The sequence below is a fragment of the Xenopus tropicalis genome, chromosome 1 (genome assembly GCF_000004195.4).
Source record: "Xenopus tropicalis strain Nigerian chromosome 1, UCB_Xtro_10.0, whole genome shotgun sequence".
In the NCBI taxonomy this organism is placed as follows: domain Eukaryota; kingdom Metazoa; phylum Chordata; class Amphibia; order Anura; family Pipidae; genus Xenopus; species Xenopus tropicalis.
The window spans coordinates 162159818-162186139 of NC_030677.2; the positions used below are offsets into that span (position 1 = coordinate 162159818).

Genomic DNA, 26322 nt, shown 5'->3' on the forward strand with positions numbered 1-26322 from the left:
ATGAAATGCGTGCATTTATTGGAAGAATTAAATGAATTCACTTATTTAAACTATGTAGCGGAGAGAAGTGTTTTATTTCTCCCGTCCCATTTCCAGTCGAAAGCTGGTGCAATGAATGGGTTAATTTATGGCTATGAGTACTTTGTGCCGGTATAGATATACCTATATAATTTATACTAATAGGGGGTTTGGTATTTTAACTATCCTATTCGGTATTTAACAGGCGAAATCGGGATGCCCTCGGTTTCTCCCAAGGGTCCGGCATTATTTTGTAGGGCTTGGAATTCCCCCGTTCTTTATCAGGCTACAAGAGGACCGCGGGAGGGGGGAGACTTGATTGGAATCTGCCGTATTGGGTTTACATGGCGCCCTTAAACAGTCGTTGGACAAGATTGATTTGGTGTAGTTTGGTTTGGCACTGTGGGGTAATGGTGTCCCCCCCACGATCCCATGAATCGGACGTTTATATCACGGCTAACTCGGAGTGTTTCCCAGCCGCTCATGTGTCCTCCCCTTTCTCCTAGGGGGATAGTACATATCCATGAATTAACCCCGGGCCAGCATTCTCTTCCATTTTAATTAACCCAGAAAAGACTGGGACATGGGTACGTAACGTTCTGTTAGGCGGCCACGGCCAGTTCCTCTGTTGAGAGGGGCAAAGATATGTACATGTAAGGTGATTCGTGATTCGCGCATTAAATAATTGGACGCTAATAAAAGGTAATTCTATGTCTTATCCTTTTTAGACATTGTAATTTAGACATGCCAACATTATCCGTAAGCGCTTCCCTGTGTTTGTTATTTACCTTCGGTTATAGATTAATTTTTGTGTTGTGTTGTGTTGCTGTGTGTGTGGGTGCCCCCCCTTCTTGGGTCTTGGCCACGATGACGTCAGCGGCTGGCTTAGAGGCTCTCCCGAATGCTGCAGCCAATCAGTGCGCAGCTTGCATCTGCCTTTGAGTTATTATTGTGCACTGCGAAACATCCTTCATCAGAGTCACAAGGAGAGGCTAACTGAGCAGGCAGCCATTATCTGCCATGGAATGAAATGGCTGTGTGTGTTTCACCCTTGGTGTTTTGACTTTGTGCTTTAAAAAAAAGGGATCCTTTAAATTGAATTCACCATCACCTATCAGGAGTCCACCACACTGTGTGTTCTTTACATTTGCTATTTCAGAGGACTTTTTTTGGAAGAAGGAAGATTAAAACGTTTATAGCACAACATGTCTGGATTTTCTCCATATCATTTGGAATCCATCTTTGTTATATTCCAGGTCATGGCACACCCAAGCCTGAAATAAGCAAATACATTTCTTTCTTTTTTTTTTCAAGCATAGCCAGAGTTGTGCAGTGTATAACTGCTTGTATTTGTTGCCTGTTCATAATAAATGTGAGATTAACATGTATTTTGCACGATTTCATGTCTTTTATGGACGTTTGTTCATTTAGATAATTACTTAAAGCCCTTTTATATTCATCTGCAATATGGACACGATTTGTCACGAGTTTAATGTATTTTTAACACTGTAAGTATTGTCATTTTTATAAGTGTAGCCCTAGTGCTGCTCTTTCTGCTTTTTTATCTGTCGTTTTAGTTGTGTCTGACACTAAAACCTTTTCAGATGAACTCTTGGCTTTTTTCCTTGACAATAAATCCAGATTTAACTGGGTTATTCACTGAAGTCTATTTCTTTGCTGAACTTTTCCTATTGTTTTTATATTCTCAGAGGAGATACAACAGCCACGTCTAACATACAATGTGCAACATTTGTAACTTATTTTGCAAGTTTGTTTTCCATGTGGTGGAAAAATTGCAAAAAGAAGGTTGGATGATCACTTTAATTTTTTTTTAACGTAAAGAAAGCAAAAAAAAAACCCACCAAAAAACCCACATTCCCAGCAACCTCCAAGTCTTGGAGCCAGGTAAGTACCCATGTGCCCTTTAATATAAGCTAACCACAGGGCCAATTCAGCAAATGTAAACTGGTATTATGGTTTATTTGGCTAAAATAATTGCTTCAGTAAAATGTTTCACATCTATCTTAATAGTTGTCCAAAAAGACACAGAATGTAACAATTAAAACCTATAACATGAGAATTTCAGTGTAGCTAGAATTTTGTAGATACAATTAACAACTCTGACCTTCCAAAGCCAAAGGGCACCGAGCAACAGACGCAGCTACTATCTTATCAGAGATTCTGTGCAAATTACACAACACAGCCCCAAAATGGTTTATGTGGAAATGCGGACTACCGTGCACTTTGTTGCTGTTTTTTATTTTACAGAGCAATTTGCCGTACGTACGGGCGGGCCTGCCTGGTAGAATGGCGTTGTAAATAGTCTAAGTCCTATCAGCTGCATTGTAATGTTGGCGTTTTGTGCTCACTGGAGATGGCATTTAGTGAAGTCGCTAGAGTCGTGGGACTGATATAAAGGCTGCACACAGGCAAAGAAACAAGAGTTCACTTTGTAACTGAGTTGCCGCTTTTGTTGCCCCTAAGCCTGTGTTTTGTCTTTCCAGTGATTCTGCTGATTCTATTTGCCATTCTTCCTGACTCTAGACGGATCTATGGATCTCTTTGTGGGCTGCCTGCTGCTTTTCTGCTTGTGCTCTGAAGTGTTGTAAAATGGACGCTGAGTCAGGCCGAAGCCATGCTGCTTACAAACACAGTGGAAAAAATATGTGCTGCAGGCGGGGAGGGAGTGTAGATTCCTGTCAGAGCCAGTCATTAACCCTATGGAAACCACTAGCTAAGCGTGCAAAACATGTTTTTGAACTTAAAGCTAATTATGCTGGCAGGAGAGCTTTAGCTTGGCCCAATCGTTTCTTAATTATTTGTTGTCTGTGTTCAGTCAATATATTTACAGGGGTGACTCATGGATGGCTTTTTTATTGCATTGTGTGAAGCTGGATTTGTATACCTAACTAAAAAGGAATCCAGAAAGCAGGCTTGGCCAGTGGAAGTGAGAATACATGGAGAAAAGGTAGGTAGGCGAAATCTTTCTGTGGGAATGGCTGCTTACTGAGGACTGTAGTTCTGTGGACAGAAGTCACTTAGAAAATGGAGTTTATAAGGGCCATTCCCCTAGACCAGTTACATGTAGTGGGACTATTGTTTCCCATATAGCATGTTTGAGGGCCGGATTATATTAAGATTGATGTTATACAGTGAAGTCTATGGAGCTGTAGAGAAGACTGGAGGCCCCAGGCCTCGTTTGGAGGACCCCAAGCCTCCAGTTGGACAGCCCTGCCCTAGACTATAATATATATTATTATAGTTCACTTACTAGGGGCAAAAAAAAAAATTAAAAAAAAATGACTCATGGAGGAGGGGCTTTTGGTACTGTCTGGTGTAGGATGTGTTGTTATTGTAGGTCACAGTGAAACATTCAGTTGCTTTTAAAACAGTGTAACCTAATCCTTCAGCTCCAGAAAGATAAACCTGTTTAACTGGTTTGTGAACTTTTATCTTAAGGGACCAGTGATGTCATGGTATGAACTGTTGTATTTTTATACAGTTAAATACAGTGTAATGTATTCTGCACTAGTAACCATTTTTTAAATTCTGTTTTAGGTCATATATCCCTCAGCCTTAAATTACAGTCAGTGTTAGCGACTTGAAGAGACTCTTCAGCACTCACTTGTGCTATAGCCAAAGACATAAGGAAAGGTGCAGCTTTAGGCAAGCTGGCAGGTGATTTCCCACAATGTCACTGTTAATATTATGGTAGGCTGGTTCTCACACAGATTATTTGAATAATTCATATCTTCTAAGGAATACCCCATGGTGTGGCTCTTTTTTTCCTGGGCGACATGAAAAGAACCAGGCTGTGGCATTCACTAGCAAGTGTCAGCGCTGCTCTACCATTTGACCACTGCTTGGTAAGTCACCCTGTTATTTGCCTTCAAAAGGAACTTCATTTAGACATGAAGGTTTCCATGTAGGCCTTACTTTGCATAGCAAATAACTGAAACTACTTTGAATACAATTGTTTTGCCGTGAGTTTTTGAAGGTGTTTAGAGATGAAAAATGCAGCTATAAATCGATGCCATGGTTGTATAAGATTCTCAGACCTTTCTCCCCCCCAACTCAAATATTTTGAATGGTGAAGCTGTTTCTTTTTTTTTTTTTTGTGATTTGTTTTTGTGTTCATTTATAGTATGCGGCAGCAGATAAATTACTGGGCGGGTTTTGCTGAATCAGCATGCCTTATAGTGACATGTTACCTGCTGTGACCTTTTCTATTTTGTTCTCATTCTCCCCTGGCCTTTAAGTGCTTCAAATTGGAGGCTTTTGCGACTAAATAATGTGCCTCTGTGTTAGGCAAATAGCACTGACAAATTTAAATATTTTGTAATTGTACAAATTGCTTTCGGCATCTGTCTGCTATAAAATGTGCTTTAATGCACATCAGTAGGACTTTAGGGAAAGGGACCATACATACATACATACATGCATTTACCACGCAGCAAAATGCAGAAATGTTTTGTTAGATAATGCACCGTTTTATATACATTCATAGTGGTGCTTCTGTAGAGAAAAGCTAGTATTGTGCATTTGAGTAGGTTATTGGGAATCTGAGACCAGATGAGGGCAGATACCACTTATGCAATGTGTTCGTTTAAGACTTTGCAAGGACAGAACAGGTGGTTAGTCCCATGTTAACTCTGACAGCTGGCAATACTTTGGCCCACCTGCCATTCTGTAACCAGCTCCATGGCCACTTTTTTGCCATCCATGTAGTACTGTTGTGCCACAAATACCCTGCATGATTCTTTTATTGATGGATTGCCTTAAAATTATTTTTACACATTTATATCCAGGTAGTTAAAAAAAAAAAAAAAAAATAGCATTATGTCTTTTAGTTTGTCAGGTTGAACAAGTATGAGACTAATATGGCTATACGTACTAACTGTATGGCTGTATGTACTAACTGATAATGGCACACTAGTAGTTTTCAGGGTTTTGCTAACACTTGGCTTGTGGCTGATTTCTTGTTTCATGTAGCTTTGCCGTAACACCTAGACGCATCTAGCTACAGGTTTGCTGTTTGTGCATTTGAAATCGCTTGTTCTGCTCCAAATCTGATTGTAAGCTCTTTTGAACTCTTGCATTGGTTTTGGTTGTATTGTATGATTCTTGTATGTTTAGTTTATATACAGATTTATTGTACAATACTGTGCAATATGTTGGCATTTTATACATATGTGTAAATAATAATTTCCTCTCCCAGCTCCCTATCAGTCCTTACTAGGCACTTCACTCTGTAACCCTTACCTTACCCACCAAATCCCTGCCCACCATGTCACTGCCCCATCCTCTCCAGTACAGGCTGGTATGTTTTAAGGCAGCAACCCCAGTACAATTTTTTTTTTTTTCAACTAAGGGCGTGACACACGGGGAGATTAGTCACGCTGCAACAAATCTCCGTTGTTTCAGGCGACTAATTTCCCTGCAATGCCATCCCACCAGCTAGAATGTAAATCGCTGGTAGGATGGCATACGTGGCGCCGCAATTTGCCAAAGTTGCCTTGAGAGGAAACTTCGGCGACTTCGGCAAATGCAGCGCCACGTATACCATCCCACCATCGATTTACATTCTAGCTGATGGGATGGCATTGTGGGGAGATTAGTTGCCCGTGACAATGGAGATTTGTTGCGGCGTGACTAATCGCCCTGTGTGTTACGACCCTTAACCATATAAGTATGGACAGGCAACATGAATATGATGCTTATATTTTTTTTTTTTTCCCCCTTTCATCAATTTTTTCAGTCAGTGTTTCCTGAATGCTTTATGGCAATATCACAATGAGACACACATTGGTGTTTTTGTCAGTGTTGCAAAGGCTGGTAAAAACATCTCAGTGTCTTCAAGTTTTTTAACTTCCCTTAATTGTCTAGGTATCAGTTACATATGTAACTGTTTGCCAGAGTTTTTCTGGCCCATTTCTGTGTTTTTGCAGCACTCATTTAAAGGCACACAAGCAGTATTTCTGGGGCATGCATATAATGCATGTCCAAGGCAGCGATATTTATTTCTTGCATAGTTACTAGTGGTGGTAAATGGGACACTTGTTAATTAGACCAGTGTAGTACCTCAGGGTTCAAGCTACTTGCAAGTGTCTGAGGTCTTCCTGCACTAGCAGGACTAAAGTTGCCCCCTGGCTAGTATATTCCCAACCCAGCTAGTAAAACCAATCATTAATGCCAATGTTATTAATAGGGCCAAAAGGTATGTAACATAGGATAGCTAGGAAGGAAGGGAAATCTAGTATTTCTGTTTCCCAGAATAGGCTGCTATGCTAATGCCTAACATTTATTCTTACTTTATTATATTTTATTCAAAGTTCTGCAAGGCTCTTGCAGATGATTATTATTATTTTCCCATCTGTATCTGTGCCCTCTCTTTTGCCACATTGGCTTAAAAAAAATAAATTTATGACAAGATTTTGTTGTGCAAACACTACTTTCCTGAAAAATGATTATACTATAGGTGCGGAGCAGCTGCAAACTGCTCATATAACTACTGGTGTAGTTTTACTTTATGGGTCGGACATTTTTCTCTACCACAGTCTGAATGTTTCACTCTTTTCAGGAACTCTCACTTGTTTTTTCCTCTTGCAGTACGGTTATGAACCAGGGGAGGAAATGCATGGCTTCCTGTCTTGCTTCATGTCCCACTCTTTGCTCTCTTTTATGTTAGAATGTACAGATATTTGTATGCAATGGCTTAACTCTTAATGCAATACATTATGTTAACTTTTAAAAGCCGCTCTTTTTCTTTCTTTGTATCTCACAGACAGAATTCAAGTTGTCATCCATTTGGCATGTGCTGGTGGCTAAAAGTTGCTTGGGTGCATTCCAGAGTTGCTCGGCAGTAGAAGCATAGTACTGTGTGTTCTAGTTTCTAGCATTATAATGCAATGGAGCAAAGCAGGACAAATTTATGAATTACAGTAGCATTGGCTCTAACATTTTTTTGGTATCTGCTGCTGGAATGTCAATAAATGCAACTTGTAGCTCGCTTGCTTCACCTGAGCTGTGTCTTTCTGAAGCTACAGTATTTTTACACTGTAATTATAACATTTCTTTTGTTTGTGGTCTATGGCTGAATTCTGTGATCACTTCTTTTATGCTACCATGGTTTTTATTATTTATAGAAACACATTAGGGCTCATTAATGCTAAATTGCATCCATCCAAGTCCCATTTGCATTCACGAAACTTCATCACACACTATTGGTGCCTTGCACTAAAATGCTGTAGATGTGTGTTTTTCTGTATTAGGGCCGTAGCAGACGGGGAGATTAGTCGCCCGCGACTATTCTCCCCGTCTGCCATGGCCCTTAGATGCAAGATGCAATTTACTGGGTGCACAGGTGCACAGCCCTGAAATTGCCTGCTTTGAAGAGACACTCCTTCCAGCAACTCCGTTTGCACCTGTTAATGCATCATAAAACATTTGCAGTTCAGCACAGTTTTTGGTGCAGATTAGCACCTGCATTAGTAAATAGCATTTATATTTATGTGCACCTGGTTAAGTTGCTTTTTCTTTAGAGTCTTTATATGTTAGAGGCATATGCACCATGGGGCCCAGGGGCTTTAAAGATGTATTCTATTACATATTATTATCTCACCCAAATGTGGAATAGGTAATACTCTTGCAACACGGAAAAAAAATGGATTGCACTTTTCCAGATGGACGTCTATATGCACAACCTAATTTTAATTCCAAATGATAACTTATTTTCACAAGATCAAATAAAACAAGCACATAGCTCTGCCCTATTTATAATGTATTAGTTGCACATACAGGCTTTACTCCTTGCACTGATGCAGACAGATATCAGCAACTGGCAGGAAAAGGGGTAATTCTGACACTAGTCCAGTTAATTGTGGGAAGAAAGAGACCGACTAGAGTATCTTAATCCCCATTTATTTATGAAACTAGGTTTGCTGCCTATACATTTTCATAATGTCCACACAAGCATGTTGCATGACTGCTTGAAAAACAAAGAATGCATTTCTGCTTGTTGCTAGTGAGCACCACGTGAATTTGATATATACAGGTATAGGACCCGTTATCCAGAATGCTCGGGACCAAGGGTATTCCGGATAAGGGGTCTATCCATAATTTGGATCTCTATACCTTAAGTCTACAAAAAAATCAATAAAACATTAATTAAACCCAATAGGATTGTTTTGCATCCAGTAAGTATTATTTATATCTTAGTTGGGATCAATTACAAGGTATTGTTTTATTACTACAGAGAAAAAGGAAAACAGTTTTAAAATTCTGACTTATTTGATTAAAATGGAGTCTATGGCAGACAGGCTTTCCGTAATTCGGAGATTTCTGGATAATGGGTTTCCAGATAAGGGGTCCGATACCTGTATTTGCAGTAGGCAAACCTACTCTGTAATTCCCTATCTCTTAATTTATTATTGTAATGTTATTGCAAAGCTCTGTATAATGTCCTGGCACCTTATAAACATAAAAGTAATGATGCTCCCCACAATAACATACACATGCAACTTTAAGATCAGAACCTTTGAAGGTTATATTGGCGGAACTGAGTGAAATTCATAACTATGCGCAAGTGCTACAGTGGCTTGAATGACCCTTGGGTCTGGGCAAGTGTGACTGAACTTCAATATTCTACCCATAGTGTTTTGGTTTTTTTCACTCCCCTGTTTATCTGTTGGTAAAATCTTTAGCCTGGGGTTTGCAAGTATTGTCTTACAGTGAGTTCATAAAGTTGTAACAGGGCGTTAGGAGGCAGTTTCTAATCTAGATACAGTTTTCACAGGCACGCCAAAGCCTCTCTCAAATTGCTTATTCCAGTGCTTGGTGCTAAGGGAAGAACCAACACTTAGGGGCACATTCATCAAAGTATAAATTTCAATCCCGAAATGGGTAAAATTCGGATTAAATACGATAATTTCTGATGATCGAAAATGCTTAAAAAAACCCGCAATAGTCATAATAATATCGCAATGGCGTTCCGAAAGTCACAAAATTTTCGTGTCCGAACTATTGTAAATGGCGGGAAAACCTTTCTGACACTGAACCTTCAGTGCATGATTTTGGAAGCCTCCCATAAAACCCAATGGTACTTTGCAGCTCCAACCTGGCCCAAGAAAAGTCACGATACCGAAGCTTGAATGAATCCCAAACTTCTGTACTCTGTGAGACAAATACGATTTTATCTCCAAGTACGAAAAAGTTGAGCAAATTAACAAAAAAAACAATCACAGTAAATACGCACAGTTCTATAACTTAGAAAAAAAAATGTATTCTGACTCAATCGTACTTTAATAAATGTGCCCCTTAGGGTCCCAGTCCATATAAAAGTAGAATCCTGTGCACATAATGTGACCGTCTTTTTGCTAATCTAGCACAGATGTCTGCACAGCCATGTAACAGGTATAGGTAGGCTTGACACAGCAAGTGCTGACTGTACACCCTGTTTGTCACACAAGTTGTCTTAAGGAGAAAGAAAGGTAAAAACTAAGTAAGCTTTATCAGAAAGGTCTTGTAAATACAGCTATAAGCACTCACAGAAACGCTGCACTGACTTCTCTGAAAAAAGATTTCTTGTGTCTGTAATTCCTCTGCCAGAGACACGCAGCTTTCTGCTGTCTCCTCTCTGCTGCTCCCCCCTCCCTCAAGAATGCTAAGAACTCACTCCCCCCCCTTAGGAATGTGGATCTGAGCCAATCAGCAGGAAGCTGACTCATAGTCTTACACACTGAGCATGTTCACTTGGTCTCCGTGTCTGTGCAGGAGTGAGGCACTATGGGAACCTTCTTTACCCAGCTCAGTGTTTTTTCTTCCTGTTTGGCTTCTGATCATCTGAACAGGTGAAATATGGGGAGACTTAAGGGCACTATTGAGACAACTGAAGGTATGCCTGCAGCTTGAGATTAACTCTTTACTAGCCTTTCCTTTTCCTTTAAAAGGTGGCTGATCTACTGATGATGGCAAAGGTAATGAAATGGATAAGATGATATACTGTAAACGTTTTAAATATAACAGTTCAAAAATATGTTTGAATATATAATGAAGTATTCCATATTCAGTTGAATTTAAAAAAAAAAAATAAAAAATGATGGTTTCCATGCAGTCAATCAGATGCAATCAAATGTGTGGCATTTACACCAATGACTAATACCTGTGTGTATTAACCCTTATTTAGATACATCTGCACATTCCTCTTCCATGAAAATTGTATGCATTCCGCAAGTCCATTTTGGGATTTGTTTTGTTTAAAAGGATAATCTATCATGATTTTTATGGTGTACTTTTTATTTTTAAATAACACTGTTTACATAGCAAATAATTCACTCAACCATTTAAAATGTGAATCGACAAATGTATTTTTTTTAGTTGTAATATTGGTGTGTAGGTGCCATCCCATTTTGCCTGAGTCTGAGCTTTCAGAAAGAGCCAGCGCTACACATTAGAACTGCAGTCAGATAACTTACTTTCTCCTACTATGTGTAACTGGTGGAGTTCCAAGCCAGACTTGGGTTTTTTTTTTTTTTGTGCTATTCTGCTATGTACCACTTTTAGGCAGTGATTTAGTTGCCTGTGACAGATCTTTGCTACCAAGGGTGACTAGCCACTCTGAAATGCCTTTCCGCTGGCAACAATAGGAATTGCTGGTGGAAAGGCCTACACAATGCTACACTGTCGCAGACCACTAGATCAATGTCAGATATTAACCTTAGCAATACAGGTGTCAGGCTGCTGCTATATTGCTACCTTCCCATTGTTCTGCTGATTGGCTGCTGGGAGGGGGGGTGATATCACTCCAACTTGCAGCTCAGCAGTAAAGTGTGACTGAAGTTTATCAGAGCACAGGTCTCATGGCTGTAGCACCCTGGGAAATGAAGAACATGGCTAGCCCCATGTGAGATTTTAAAAATAAACATATAACAAATCTGGTTTAATTTTAAAAATGGATTTTAATGCAGGATTCTGCTGGAGAAGATCTATTAACTGATGTGTTTTTGGAAAAAAAAAAACACACATTTTCCCATGACAATATGGCTTTAAGAACACTAAACACATTGTGATTACATGTTCCTTTTATTCATCTGTATGCACTGTGACATTCTGTTTTAAAGTGCCAAATGCAGTAAGATAATCAGTAAAGACAAACACCCCTTTTATAAACTAGCTGGTTATTGTAAAATGTTGTTATTGTAAAGTTATTCCCTGTTTGGACACTGGCTAAAACTAAGAAAAAAGTACCCGTGAAGCCCAAACAGCTTTGGATAAAAACACAAACCATACAATATGTGGTGAACTTAGGAGAGGAGTGTAAGCTCACCACTTGAGAAGGTAGTTGCAAGAAAATGTTTGCTGCCGTTGCCTTCTGTTGTATGTTTAAATATGCAAGGATTATTGTAAGAGACTGGCTACATGTTATCATAATATTAAAAACAAAAACAAAAAAACCTTTCATACATTTTGGGAGGGAAAAGTAGTGGGAAAAAAATTGGTGACTAGTGACCTCTGGTGGCTCCTCTGCTCATGTGCTTCATGAGTGTCTGAAGATGTGCATTCCTTGACCCTCTGGCTAATGGTAAGTATCACTTATTAGTGGAAAAAAATGTGCTGCCCTCCACTCCACCCTTGCTTAATTCTTCACTTCAGCCTCTCTTACCATGGCTCATTTATAAAAACACTCTGCCTATTTTTGCAGAAGACCACAGATAATGATTTACAGTGGGTATGCAGTTTATGCTCTAAAGTTTACATAGCCCTGGCCAAATTTGTAAAATGACTGATGCAACGAAACACCATTATTTTATATTGCATTATTAGTCAGATGAAGCTATAAGCATAGAACTGTATGCTTGAGTGGTTTGGCTGATAATATACACCCACGGTAACATACACACAGGTTAAGATGGCAATACAAATTTTAGTCTCCCTAGTCTATGGGACCCAGCCTTCCTATATACACCAGGACTGCTGTTCTAAATCTCTAGCTGTATAATTCCCCCTCCCTCAACTTTGTCTCAGTTTTATCTTGTCCTTAATTTTTATATGTTCTCTATCATCTTTGCCCTCTCACCTCTAAACACTGATCTGTTATCCTACAATTAACTGGTTATGTTCTGCTTCAGCAGCAGTAGAAAGCCTGTTTTATGCTTTTGGGGACTGTAATGATATACCTATTCTGTTACTTCTAGTATATCCCTGTATTGTAAAGCAGACAGACCTGGCTTCTTATAATACACAAATTTAAAGAACCAAGAGTACTTGATCCCACCTGCTTGAGGTGGATGCACACCTTACAACAGCTCATGCCTTAGTTCTACTATAAACAAATCTAACATTTTAGGAAAACAGGAGCTCTTATGGGTCCTAGTATTCATGTTGAGATGGGTCCCAGGAAGGACCATCTGGTCATCAGCCAAAATTGTTTGCACATTTCTTTTTAATCAAGGCTCCTGAGCTCATTATATAGTCAATAAATATTTGTCAGTTTGAAAATCCCCTTTGTTATTCAAATATTTGTTTTAGAAGAGTGCAAATTCACAACTTTTTATCCAAAAGCACCACCTAGAGGTTAAAGTGTGCAGTGCATTTCAATCCATTCATTTATCAATTTAATTAATCCAGTTAGATTTCAGTTAGATTAGTATCCCATGTTGGATATATATATATATATACATATTTCCAGTCATATAATGCCATGATTTTGCATGTAACACGTGGTGTGTATGTAAATAATAAAGCATTAATACATGACTCCTTTAATAAATACCAACTACTCGTGGTGCTTAAGAATATTCTCAAGTATAGTTGCATTTACATTTTTTCACCGTGTTTTTCTCGAATCATGAAAAAAACATAAACTCAAATCTTGATAAATCGGCCCTTAAGTATCTGTAACGCCCTGCATCTAAACATATACTAACTACCAATAAAGTGCAGAGACTGTATATTGTTTATAATATAAAAGATGCAGGGTGATACATGCAAAACCCCAAAAATAGGATGATCTCAATTTAATTATTATTATATATTCTGCATACAGGCAGGAACTTTAGAGGGGTTTTCTCTTCTGCTGCTGCAGAATTTAGCCTGTCTGTCAAGGCAATGACCACTTCCTGTGGGAGAATGAAGAGACACTCCCATCCCTCATTTCAGGCTAGAATCTTAACTGAAAGGATCTCTATGTTTATCTGATATAATCGCATTTTTAGGGGTTAAAATGCTTTCAAAATGTTTTGTTTTTCTCTGCATCATTACATATTGTGAGAAAGGAAGAATAACATAACTGAAGTTTAACTGCTGCCTGACACTCTATTTTGCCTGCATTACTGGTTTTGACCCCTGAAACAATGTAGCAGAAGGCAGTTGATTATTAGATCTTAATGAGAACTGATTTATGCTAAAACATTGTTTAAAAAGTCAGAAATTGTAGTGGAAGAACATGACTGGGCTGCACAGGTTTCTGACCTCAATCCAACTGAAAACCTGTGGGATGAATTAGAACACTGTGAGCCAGGCCTGATCCCCCAACATCACAAATATAACCAGCAATGTTCCAAACTCTAGTGGAAAACTGTCCAAGAAGAGTAGTTGTTCTAACAATAAAGGGAGGGACTCTATATTAATTACCAATGGTTTGAGCATGAGATGTTGGACAGACAAAAGTCCACATACCTTTGGCCATGTAATGTATCCAAAAGCTGTTATTTATGAATGTGTGCAAGTTTTGTTTTGCTTGCCCTCCAAATGCAAAAATAAGTTCTAAAGCAGTGATCCCCAACCAGTGGTCCGTGAGCAACATGCTGCTCCCCAGTGGCCTCAAAGCAGATGCTTATTTTGAATTCCTGGATTGGAGGCAAGTTTTGGTTGCATAAAAGCAGGGTCTGCTTCACTATAATACGCCATGTATTATTATTAGTAGTAACATGCATTTATACAGTACCAAAATATTCTGCAGCACTGTACAAACAATGGGTATGTACATTGAACAACTAATTACTGATAGAAGAGGTAAAAAAGGCCCTGCCCTAAAGAGTTTAGCTATGACTGGCTTATGATGAATTTAATCTAAGTTTTGTGTGCCTGGGACACTGTAGGCTCCACAGAGGCAGAGATTGCCGTTAGTGTTTAAACATGCTCCGTAAAAGGCTGTGTAATGTGGTGGCATTATATAAATAAGTACAATAAAAATGTACAGTTGACTGAATATGACTGGATTTGTGCCTGTACTATACACAATACACACAAGCCACAGACTACAATAGAGGAAGTGAAGTTTTCATGGGATAACACTTTCTCAACATTGCATTTGGCTACTTGGAATGAATAATCCAAACTGTATAATGCACGCCAGTTCCTTTAATAAACACTGGGTGGCAGGTCTGCCTTTATCTTAATATACTTTGTGACAACCCTTTAGAATGATGTTGAGTTTAGCTCTAAAAGAAAATTGCTTATTGCAGCCATATTATTATTACACATATTAAAGCACCCATATATTCCATAGAGCTGTGCAACAAATAGGTGTATATAATGAACATACAGTGAACATACGAAGAAAAACAGGTGATACAAGAGGTAAATAGTGTCCTGTCCCAAAGATCTTACGATCTAAACAAAATTATAAATAAAATTATATATCTTTAGTTTACAATCCTAAAGGGACCGTCAGTCTTCTGACTCTTTATAGCCTTCAAATGCGGATCACTTACCCTAGCTGTAAAAAGCTAATATTCTGTGAGGCTACAATTGTATTGTTGTTGGTGCTTTTTATTTCTTATCTTTCTATTTAGGCATTCCTAAACAATAGGATTTCTACCTCCTTCTGCCTATTCAGCCCTGAAGGTAGACTTTGCTCAGGTGCCTTAAATGGCATCCGATCAAAATCTTTTAACCTGCTCGATCGGCAAGTCAACCGATATCCACAGCCTTTTGCGATATTGGTTGCCTCACCAAGTCGCCATACACTCACCGAATATTGTACGAAACAAGGTTTCATACAATATCATCATTGCGTGTATGGCCAGCTTTAAATTGGAGCTTCTGGTCTTCAATCTTGGCCCTTCCACTTATTTTACCATTATTATTTATAGCATGACCATTAACCCTGTTCATTAGACATGCTGCCTAGGGGTTATCTTGGACCAGTCCCTATACTTCTCTGACCATATTGATGCCACTGCCAAAACCTGATGCTTTTTTCTTTTCAATGATTTTTATTTGCATTTTAACTTTTACAGGTTGGATATCAATATAATGTCATTTTGTATTGAACAATCTATATCCTTAAAGAGAGAAGAGAGGAAAGAGAGAAGAAGGAAGAGAGAAGTGGTCCCATTCTTGATAAATAGTGGGGCCAAAGGGTGAATAAGAAAAACACAACAAGAAAATAAAAATAAAAGAAAAAAAAAAATTTAACGTGACGGTTTCTTTATATTCAAAATTGGTCATTTGAACTTAATAGTATGGTGTAGCCTTTGAGGTCCCATATTAAAAATAAAACTCAATAAGGTCAGCATCTGTGGGAGAACCGTTTGTATTCAGCCCCAATAAAGTTTACCTTGATTCTTATTTGTCTCGACTGTCCTTTCAATAGTTAGTTTAGGATGTAAATGTGGATAAGGTTTCTGCTGTCGGGAAGGAATAAATATACCAGGGTTCCCACATTTCATGAATTTGTCATGTTTATCTATAAGTATGCTAGTTAGCCTTTCGTTAACCATAATCCAATTCATTTTATTTTTAAAATGGGAAATAGGGATTTGGGTTGATTTCCAAAATTTAGCTATTGTTATCTTGGCTGCTAAAAATATAAAAGTTATTAATGATCTTGTATAGTTGCTGGTATTTGGTATTTTGACATTTAGTAAGGCATTTTGAGGGTCCTTCTTCAAATTTACCTGTGTTACTGAATAAATAATATTGTAAATTCTGGACCAGAATCTTTGGGCATTTGGACATTCCCACCAGATGTGTATTACTGAGCCAATTTGGCCGCATTGCCTGAAACAATCTTTACTAAAGTGAGGGTTTATTTTGTGCAGGCGAGAGGGAACCATATACCAGCGCATAAGGACCTTATATGTAGTTTCCAGTAATGAGGTATTTCGAGAGCAACTTGCTGTACTTTTCCAAATTTGGGACCAACTTTCCTCCTTTACAGTTATATTAAGATCCTTATTCTGATGCTTTTTTCTATATAATATTGCCAAGATACAGTGGATTTAAAAAGTCTACACACCCCTGGTAAAATGGCAGGTTTCCGTGCTGTACAAAAATGAGACAAAGATAAATCATTTCAGAATTTTTTCCACCTTTAATGTGACCTATAAACTGTACCACTCAATTGAAAAACAAACTGAAATGTTTTAGGTGGAGGAAAGAAAACCAAAAAAACTAAAATAATGTGGTTGCATAAGTGTGCACACCCTCTTCTAACTGGGGATGTAGCTGTGTTCATAATTAAGCAATCACGTTCAAAATCATGTTAAATAGGAGTCAGCATACACCTGCTATCATTTAAAAAGTGCCTCTGATTAACCCCAAATAAAGTTCAGCTGCTCTAGTTGGTCTTTCCTGACATTTTTTTAGTCGCATCCGACAGCAAAAGCCATGGTCCACAGAGAGCTTCTAAAGCATCAGAGGGATCTCATTGTTAAAAGATATCAGTCAGGAGAAGGGTACAAAAGAATTTCCAAGGCATTAGATATACCATGGAACACAGTGAAGACAGCCATCATCAAGTGGAGAAAATATGGCACAACAGCGACATTACCAAGAACTGGACGTCCCTCCAAAATTGATGAAAAGACGAGAAGAAAACTGGTCAGGGAGACTACCAAGAGGCCTACAGCAACATTAAAGGCGCTGCAGGAATATCTGGCAAGTACTGGCTGTGTGGTACATGTGACAACAATCTCCCGTATTCTTCATATGTCTGACAAAAGCCTTTTTTTTTATGAAGAAAAACATCCAAGCCAGGCTACATATTGCAAAAACACATCTTAAGTCTCCCAAAAGCATGTGGGAAAAGGTGTTATGGTCTGATGAAACCAAGGTTGAACTTTTTGGCCATAATTCCAAAAAATATGGCGCAAAAACAATACTGCACATCACCAAAAGAACACCATGCCCACAGTGAAGCATGGTGGTGGCAGCATAATGCTTTGGGGCTGTTTTTCTTCAGCTGGAAATGGGGCCTTAGTTAAAATAGAGGGAATTATGAACAGTTCCAAATACCAGGCAATATTGGCACAAAACCTTCAGGCTTCTGCTAGAAAGCTGAACATGAGGAGGAACTTCATCTTTCAGCATGACAATGACCCAAAAGCATACATCCAAATCAACAAAGGAATGGCTTCACCGGAAGAAGATTAAAGTTTTGGAATGGCCCAGCCAGAGCCCAGACCTGAATCCGATTAAAAATCTGTGGGGTGATCTGAAGAGGGCTGTGCACAGGAGATGCCCTCGCAATCTGACAGATTTGGAGTGCAAAGAAGAGTGGGCAAATCTTGCAAAGTCAAAATGTGCCATGCTGATAGACTCATACCCAAAAAGACTGAGTGCTGTAATAAAATCAAAAGTTGCTTCAACAAAGTATTGGTTTAAGGGTGTGCACACTTATGCAACCACATTATTTTAGTTTTTTTGGTTTTCTTCCCTCCACCTAAAAGATTTCAGTTTGTTTTTCAATTGAGTGGTACAGTTTATTGGTCACATTAAAGGTGGAAAAAGTTCTGAAATGATTTATCTTTGTCTCATTTTTGTACAGCACAGGAACCTGACATTTTACCAGGGGTGTGTAGACTTTTTAAATCCACTGTATGCCTGTTTTTTTTCACAATCAGGGGTGTATCTCCTGTGGACCTGTAAAGCAGCAGCTGTATGCAAAACAAAATCAATTGTGCTCCATACGTTATGCATTTTCAGAGAAGGAGCTACATCAGTAAAACTTGAGGCAGGCCAAACATGCAGGCCCGCTGTTGTCAAACTACAAATTCTGCATGTTGCATTAAACAGATCCTCAAAATGGATATATTAACCTGGGCACTGTATTGTTATATGTTAGTCCATGTAGGAAAATAGGATTTTTTTCTATATATATGTATTCTATGCACCTTTCTTCGTAGCAAAACCAAACTCCATGCTCTGGCATTCACAGGAACTGAGCACAAGACGCTTACCACATCACGTCTCGTCTCTTATCACCACTGTTTTCCTGTGTCCACTCGCTAAGCAATATCAATATAAACATCAGCACACAAAAATGTGTCACTGACACAAGCAACATTAGCGAACATCCACTGAGTGTGTCTGTACTCAGGCTGACACAGTGCTTTTGGGTGCAAACCAAGCTATACTGGCAGTCTCAGGATTCTGGCCAATGCCAGAGGGGCTGCTGTGAGATCCCATAGACATTCACTATTTATTGGGCCTGTGGACCTGTTTGAGCCTCTGTTGACTAAAATGCCTATTTTGAATCCCACTCTAGGCCTAGGGCAGATACAGGAGAGTGAGGTTGCTAGTGGAGGGGTTATTTCTTGACCTGTGCTTATACACATAAATGGCAGGTTGTCATAGAGTCTAAAGAGAGTTTCCATGTTGCCCTGCAAAAGAAATAATTACAATAACTGGTGGGGAAAAATATATACACGCATATATATATATATAGTAATAAACCTTTCTATTTTTGCATTTACATTTTGCTCTCAATTCTTTAAATCCTAGGAGTGCTGTCCTTGTTCCAGTACATTTTTTTGTACTAGCACCCAGGTTTTGTTGCTGCAAATGGTGTGCACCCTATGGACTATTTTATATATATATATATATATATATATATATATATATATATATATATATATATATATATAATATATAATTAGGGCCATCTAACACACAGCTTTTCTCTTGGAGGCTAAATAACATGAAATTTGTTCAATATCCCCATTTTATCATGTTCAAACCTAAGGAGATTTCCTTGCAGGCAGAGACCCTTCAGGTGGTGGGCAAGCATAGATCACCCCACAGAGTTTGGGGTGGCACAAATTTCAAAAGGGAGTGGTAGACGTGTTTATGGTAGATCAAATGCTTTCTTAAACACAGAATAGATCTACTTTTTTATTATTTGTCCTTTCTGAGAAAAAAGCACTTTATTATTGGGTAACTTACTACATGTTTCAGGGAAACACAACCTTTAGTCAAATATCTGTTAAACATTTACCTCTTTATAGTTCTACTAGACAAATAAAAAATAAAGGTATGTAGGATACTCCAGTCCAGTATGTTTTACTGTAATATTCTGGAGATTTTTGATTCACTGTATGGTGTGCACTCGTCTGTTTAGAAAACCCCTTGGCTATCTTACAAAGTAAATATACTAGGTATCACTGAACTTTACCCAAAAGTCACATGCTCTAAATAACATGGTGTAATGCATCCTGTGTTGTCATCTTCATTTCTACATTGCTTAACAACAGTTATACTATGAACAAGTGCACAGCCACATTAAAGAGCTACTGACACTAGAAATTAAACATTTTTACAACTGTCATAACTGTCTTTGCATGCTCTGTATAACTTTGACATAAAGGTATGTGTTCAATGCTTTTACATTACCTATCAGATCTATGAGGGGGCAGCCATATTTGTGCAGCAGGAGTCCGTTAGCATTAGAAGCTATACCTGACAGTCAGGGACAGTCAGGTTGGCAAAACAGTCAGGTTTAGAAACTTCAAGTAACAGTTACTTACAAAAGCAGCCCTATCATGGAAAAATTATCAACATGACTTATAGGTAACTTTTTCTGTACATTCATATTTTGAAGAGTAGATTTTTAGTGTTAGTATCACTTTAAAAGGTGAGCAATGCATAGGTATGGGATAACAGTTTAAATACTGGGTATGTCTGTTTAAAATTTAAAATTAAAATATACCTTTGTGTATTCATAAGAACATGCAGAAATAGATATTACTGAGAAATAAACAGGGGGCAAACAAATATTTTTCTCACTTTTCACTTTGGATTTATTGTTAACTGATGTCCCTGCATGGTGTCACCTTTCTGTGTGTATCATGTTTAGTTGACTGTAAGCTTAATAATGACCATGAGGAGGGAGGGGGATGTGAGGAGAGCATTGTCATTTAAAAAGTGCATAATGGAAAGTGAAAGTATTTGTCCTGCCTCTGTACCTGAGACATTATTGACAGCTCAGATTTTTAAATGTGTTTATAAAAGGTATGGATGTTTTAACAAAAAAAAATAATTTGTGTTTCATGTTTAATTTGCAAAGGACTGTTATTATAAAGCTTTTTATGTATGGGTGGCAGGTCCCCTTAAAAAAGGTGCGAAAGTGAAAATTTTAAATGCAAGGCTCACAGTGGGTGTCAATGTGCTATAACTGGAACTAAGACCAGGTAAGTAAATGAGAGTAGGAACTGAAATAGGCCAAAATCTTTAACAAACCTTGCTTTGCATGCCACAGCCCTTGTTCCTAAAACAGGATTGATCTAAACCTAAAAATAAATGTATGTAACCTTGCTCCTCTGAGAACTTTTGCAATGTATTTGTTATGGCTCGTGAGATATTAGCAATTTAAGACTGCTAATACTAGGCTTCTTGCATGAGATGTTAGTATTCTCAGCAATGTTGCTCAGGTGCGGTGGGATACTGGGGATACAAGCCTATGGCTATATACAGTACAGCTGACATATACATGACAGATGCTTCCTTGCTAATTTTTTCTCATATTTCCACTTTGCTCTGCTCCCTTCTACTTTTGTTTACTGCCTCTGCTCTCTTCTTATGTTTCTCTTCTCCATACAAGTTTTTTCTTTAGTCCCAGTTTTTTCTCCTCGTCCTCCTCTTTACTGTCCACAGTGGAAAAACAGTCCAGTTATAATATGCTGTATGTTTACCTTACATACCACTAAGGCAATGATTTACAAAACTTGGGGCTGTCCCACTGGCCAGGTCAGCTTAAACAGCAATAGAAAATATGTTAGTGGAGTCTTTTTGTGTTGTTCTGGATTCCTTTTTTTAAATGTCTTGATAGCACCTGGCATTCCTCTCCCTATGGGAACCTTTTCCACCACCCACAGTGCATGCCTACATTTAAATGGGGATACTTTTTTTATTCACACTTATGCCACTATCCCTACTATCAGAGACCATGAAACTAAATACAATCAATAGGAATAAGCAGTATGCTGCAGTAACAAATCTTAGGAACTAAGCGCTATCACAAAAGAACACACTAGCAGATCTCAGAATTGACTGTGATTTGTCAACAGCCTTTCTTTTGTGCTATGTTTTGGCAAAAACAACCAAGACCTATGCATGATAATCCAACTGAATCATCTAAATGCAAATATTTAACATACAAAGAACATGAAGAAATTTCACAGTACAGTCACATAACATGGATTACCATTGATCCTCTTTGTAAAAGGAGGAAATTGGAAAATAACAAATAGATAATGGTCACATTTTTCAAAATTTGCTTATAAAAATCCTGATCAACTAAAAATTTAATTTTCCAGGTTTTAATCTGCCTTTTTTAAACACATTTGTTCAAAATGTCTAAATGAAAGGGTTTGTTCACCTTTAACTTTTAGGGGCACATTTACTAACCCACGAACGGGCCGAATGCGTCCGATTGCGTTTTTTTCGTAATGATCGGTATTTGGCGATTTTTCGGAAAATTATCGGAACTTTTTCGTTGCCATTCCGAATGTTGCACAAAATCTGGCGATTTTTTCGTAGCGTTAAAACTTGCGCGAAAAGTTGCGCCTTTTTCGTAGCCATTCAGAAAGTTTCGCAAAATGTTGCGATTTTTTTCGTAGCATTCGGATTCATTCAAGCTTCAGTATGGTGACTTTGAGTCCTATGGGAGGCTTCCAAAATCATGCTAAGTTTCGCCCACCGCTTACGAGCACTCAATACGAAAAAGTCGTGACAAGATACGAGCGAATCGTAATGGCTACGAAAAAATCGAAATATGAAAAAGTCGCAAAATGTTCGTTTTCCAATAGGAATTTTTCCAATTCGGATTCGAATTCGTGTCTTAGTAAATCAGCCCCTTAGTATGATGTAGAGAGTTCGATTCTGATGCAATTTGTAATTGGTCATCATTTTTTATTATCTGCAGTTTTTGAATTACTTAGCTTTGTATTCAGTTCTTCAGTTTGGAATTTCAGCAGCTATGTGGTTGCAATTTAACCCAGCAACCAGGCAGTGGTTCTGGGACACAGAATATGAATAGAGGAGGGCCTAAATAGAAATATAAGTAATAAAAAGTAACAATAAAGTTGTAGCCTCAGAGAACAATAGTTTTTTGGCTGCTGGTGTCAGTGACCCCAATTTGAAAGTTGAAGGCAAATAATTGAAATTAAAAAAATGAAGACCAAATGAAAACTTGCAAGAACTGGCCATTCTATAATATGCTAAAAGTTAACCACCCCTTTAAGTTAAATATAAATACAATTTGAACGTTTTAAATGCCTATAAGTTTCAAAGGATTGCTCCTGGCAAAAAGTTTTTTTTCATCATGATTCAGTGTTGTTACACATTTAAACAGAATGACACAGGTGACTGTTTTCATAACATATGCAGAGTTCCTCAATGAGCAATTGCAATTGTGGGCTAACATTTTTGCCAAGTCATTTTCCAAAAACAGACTATTAATGTGTTTTTTAAACTGAAGCAATATCTATCACAGAAGGCAGAACATTGTGATATTGTCCCTGTGATTAAATCTTACCCATACTGACACTACAGACTAATTATCCCCAGCAAAGAGTAAGCAACATGATGTTTGCCGTCCCATTTGATGTTGCTTCCAGCCTCAAAAGCCCTTAGCTAGTCAGTGCAGTTAGGCCACATGGGACTTGCCAGCAGCCAACAAAGGATTCATTTGGCAAGACGCACCCATGGGAATAATTTTTCGTAGCACTTGCTACTTTAAAATGTAGTTCTCAGAGAACTATGGTTGAGACTATGATATAATTAGTGATTTCTATAATTAGTGATTTCTGAAAAAAAGAGATGGAACCACATTTGGCAAAAATAATAATAAATAGGTTCAGAGGGGGAACCTCAGAGGGGTCCTTTAGTAAAGGTAAAATTACATATTATGGTACCATGCAACAATTATTAAATTTTTAAGTTATACAGGTATAGGACCTGTTATCCAGAACGCTCGGGACCAAGGGTATTCCGGATAAGGGGTCTTTCCATAATTTGGATCTCCATACCTTAAGTCTACTAAAAAATCAATAAAACATTAATTAAACCCAACAAGATTGTTTTGCATCCAATAAGGATTCTTTATATCTTAGCTGGAATCAAGTACAAGGTACTGCTTTATTACTATAGAGAAAAAGGAAATCGGTTTTAAAATTATGAATTATTTGATTAGAATGGAGTCTATGGGAGACGGGCTTTCCATAATTCGGAGCTTTCTGGATAACGGGTTTACGGATAAGGGGTCCGATACCGGTATATATAAGAAACTGAATGTCTTAATGTTGTGGGATATTTCTCTGAAAGTTGCATGCTCTGTTACTCACTTTAAATGCTGTTTAGAAAAATTATAGGTTTGCTTTCCTTGTAATTGCAAATTTTCTGTGCCTCTTTCTTTGTAAAATGAAAGAATTTAATATGATAGCCTGGCTCAAACTAAGATTCAAAATTAGGCCTGGCATTGTAGAGGCCCAACAGCAATCTCATTGTCATGGTACCGTGCAAGTTCTTTTTACTGAAATCCTTATTGTTCCCACCTTATAGATTGTAAGAAAAACATTGTAATGACACTACAGATTGCAAATTAAATAGCTTATAGCCACCTATAACAGTAGCCTCTATCAAGCATTAATCAATGATTGTTAGAGCAAAAATTATTTCTCAACTCATGAATCAATAATATACCAGGCATTCAAATTAGTATTCATCACTGCTATGTGTCTGTATTGTTTAGGTCATCATGCCTGCCATGGAATGTATGGTTACATAGTGGTTACATAATCAGAGTTGTGAAGGTTAGAAAAAGGACATGTTAAATTCAACCTTTTGCTAACAGAATTTATTTCTAGGTACTATTGCCTTAAATAGGGGGGGAAATTGCTTCCCGACTCCAAACGTCAGCTCAGTACTAGAATCAACAATGTATTTTAATAGGATCACTAGGCTTCTAAAACACATTAAAAAAAAATGAATGTGTTAGCTTCAAGATAAGTGCCGTAGACATGGCACTTACAGTGTTAAGTCAATCCTTCTGCGGAAGAGAGGCTTTTATTGATTAGTTCTTTCCGTTTTGGAAAGGTTTAGGTACCCTCAGTCATCAGCTGCAACACAAATATAGACCCTAAACTGAGCATTTATTTTTATTAAGATACATTTAATTAGGTGTTGATGTTGATATGGCAAAATAAAATGTAAAAAGAATCGAAAATGGTAGATCCTATGTTAGCCCCTATGGGTGAGACACTCAGCAGAGATGTGAGTACTTCTGCACTAAGCTGAAGCTAATGCTGATATTTCCGTATGAGTGCATATGTTTATTTCAGGCTACTTGAATTCTGATTGGAACAGTCATGCAATTCTTGATTTAAATAAATGGTCCATTTGTAGGGAAATCTAAATTAGTATGTACTGCCTCATGTAATGGTTATGGGAACTGGGAATATTGCAGATCTTATGATCATAACATGAATACCATGTGACTGTGAAAGATTCCAGGTATAGTAATGATATAGTCACGCAGAGCTGTCACAAAGGAAGGGGGGGCATGATAACAAATCTGCCAACTTCCTCCTGTAAAATCAGCAGAGATTTAGAGGAACACCAGCTTAAGGAATGCCCCTATATCTGTTTATCACCTCCATGTTTGGCTAGCAGCCTCAAACACTGCGCCTCTTTCCCTTGCCCCCTTTCCTCCTGTAACATGAGTGTAATGAAATACTGGAGGAGAGAAAATAAGTAGCTAGAGAGGGGTTTGCTATTGACATTGAGTGCAGTCGATGGAGCTAAAAAGAGAGAGGCAGCTAAGGTACCAACACAGCTTTGGGAAATGTGTAGTTTGCATCCATTAAGCATGCCTGAAAGTGTGCAAATTCCAGGGCTACCTTAGATTTGAACTTGAGCCAAGCGATTGAGACACTAATGTGGTTCTTAATGCGTGTGATGGATATGTATGTAAATCTTTATTTATAAAGCGCTGCTTATGTATGCAGCACTGTACAGTAGAACAATAAATTAATACAACAGGGGGTTATTAATAATAGATAAATACAAGTTACACTTGCAACGACAGCATTCTAAAGGTATCCATACACAGGCCGATTCTAGCTGCCGATATTGGTCCCTTAAACCGATTCGGCAGCTTATCGGCCCGTGTATGGGCACTAATGATGGGCCTGCCCGACCGACATCTTGCCTGAAATTGGGCAGTCTCGATCGGCAGGTTTGAAAATTAGTCGGATCAGGGACCGCATCAGCTTGTTGATGCGGTCCCCAAACCGACGGATTCCAAAGGCCAAACAACCGAAGTAGCCCAATATCGGGAGAAGATCCGCCCTCTTAGTGTGTATGGCCACCTTAAAACATATCCGGTGGAAATTATGTACACCGAAACTTGCTAGTTACTGGGCAAATAGATGCTAAACTGGTGCAAATAACTTTATTAAATGTTTTGGTATGAGTACAGCCAGGGCCGCCATCAGGGGGGCACAGGGGGTACAGTTGTCCCGGGGCCGGACGATTTTAACTTTAAAAGGGGGCCTGGTGGTGCTACAGTTTTCTTAGTAGCTCAGGCCCCCTCAAATCAATTCCGTGCCCTGTCATTGGTGGTCAGCGGGTGATCCTATTGGTCGCGCCCCATGCGTACATGTACATAAGTACGCATAGGGCGCAACCTTATAAAAGGACCGGGCATCTTTCGGCTCTCAGAAGTGCAGTGCTATCGTGAACGGAGGAGCCGCCGGAGGAGCTGAACAAGACATGGGGGGCTGTGCTGTGCTGGCTACCAATGTACTAGGGTTGGGCACTGCTGGCTACCAATGTACTAGGGGGGCCCTGCTGGCTACCAATGTACTAGGGTTGGGGCACTGCTGGCTACCAATGTACTAGGGGGGCCCTGCTGGCTACCAATGTACTAGGGTTGGGGCAATGCTGGCTACCAATGTACTAGGGGGGCCCTGCTGGCTACCAGTGTACTAGGGTTGGGGCACTGCTGGCTACCAATGTACTAGGGGGGGCACTGCTGGCTACAAATGTACTAGGGGGGGCACTGCTGGCTACCAATGTACTAGG

The 26322-nt window shown here is 38.7% G+C and overlaps 1 long non-coding RNA gene across 5 annotated transcripts; it reads left to right on the top strand.

Annotated features, from left to right (window-relative positions):
* Positions 1-254: 254 nt before the first annotated feature.
* LOC101733658 lies at positions 255-15588 on the top strand. 5 transcript variants are annotated; one of them, XR_004220355.1, is made up of 5 exons: positions 255-720; positions 1728-1923; positions 2855-2986; positions 3577-3884; positions 15258-15588. It is a non-coding gene; the product is annotated as an uncharacterized LOC101733658 (long non-coding RNA). The 5 variants fall into 5 exon arrangements; XR_004220356.1 differs by lacking the exon at positions 255-720 and having other exon boundaries at positions 1613-1923; positions 3577-3696; positions 3778-3884; XR_004220354.1 differs by lacking the exon at positions 255-720 and having other exon boundaries at positions 1613-1923; positions 2855-3494.
* Positions 15589-26322: the final 10734 nt, after the last annotated feature.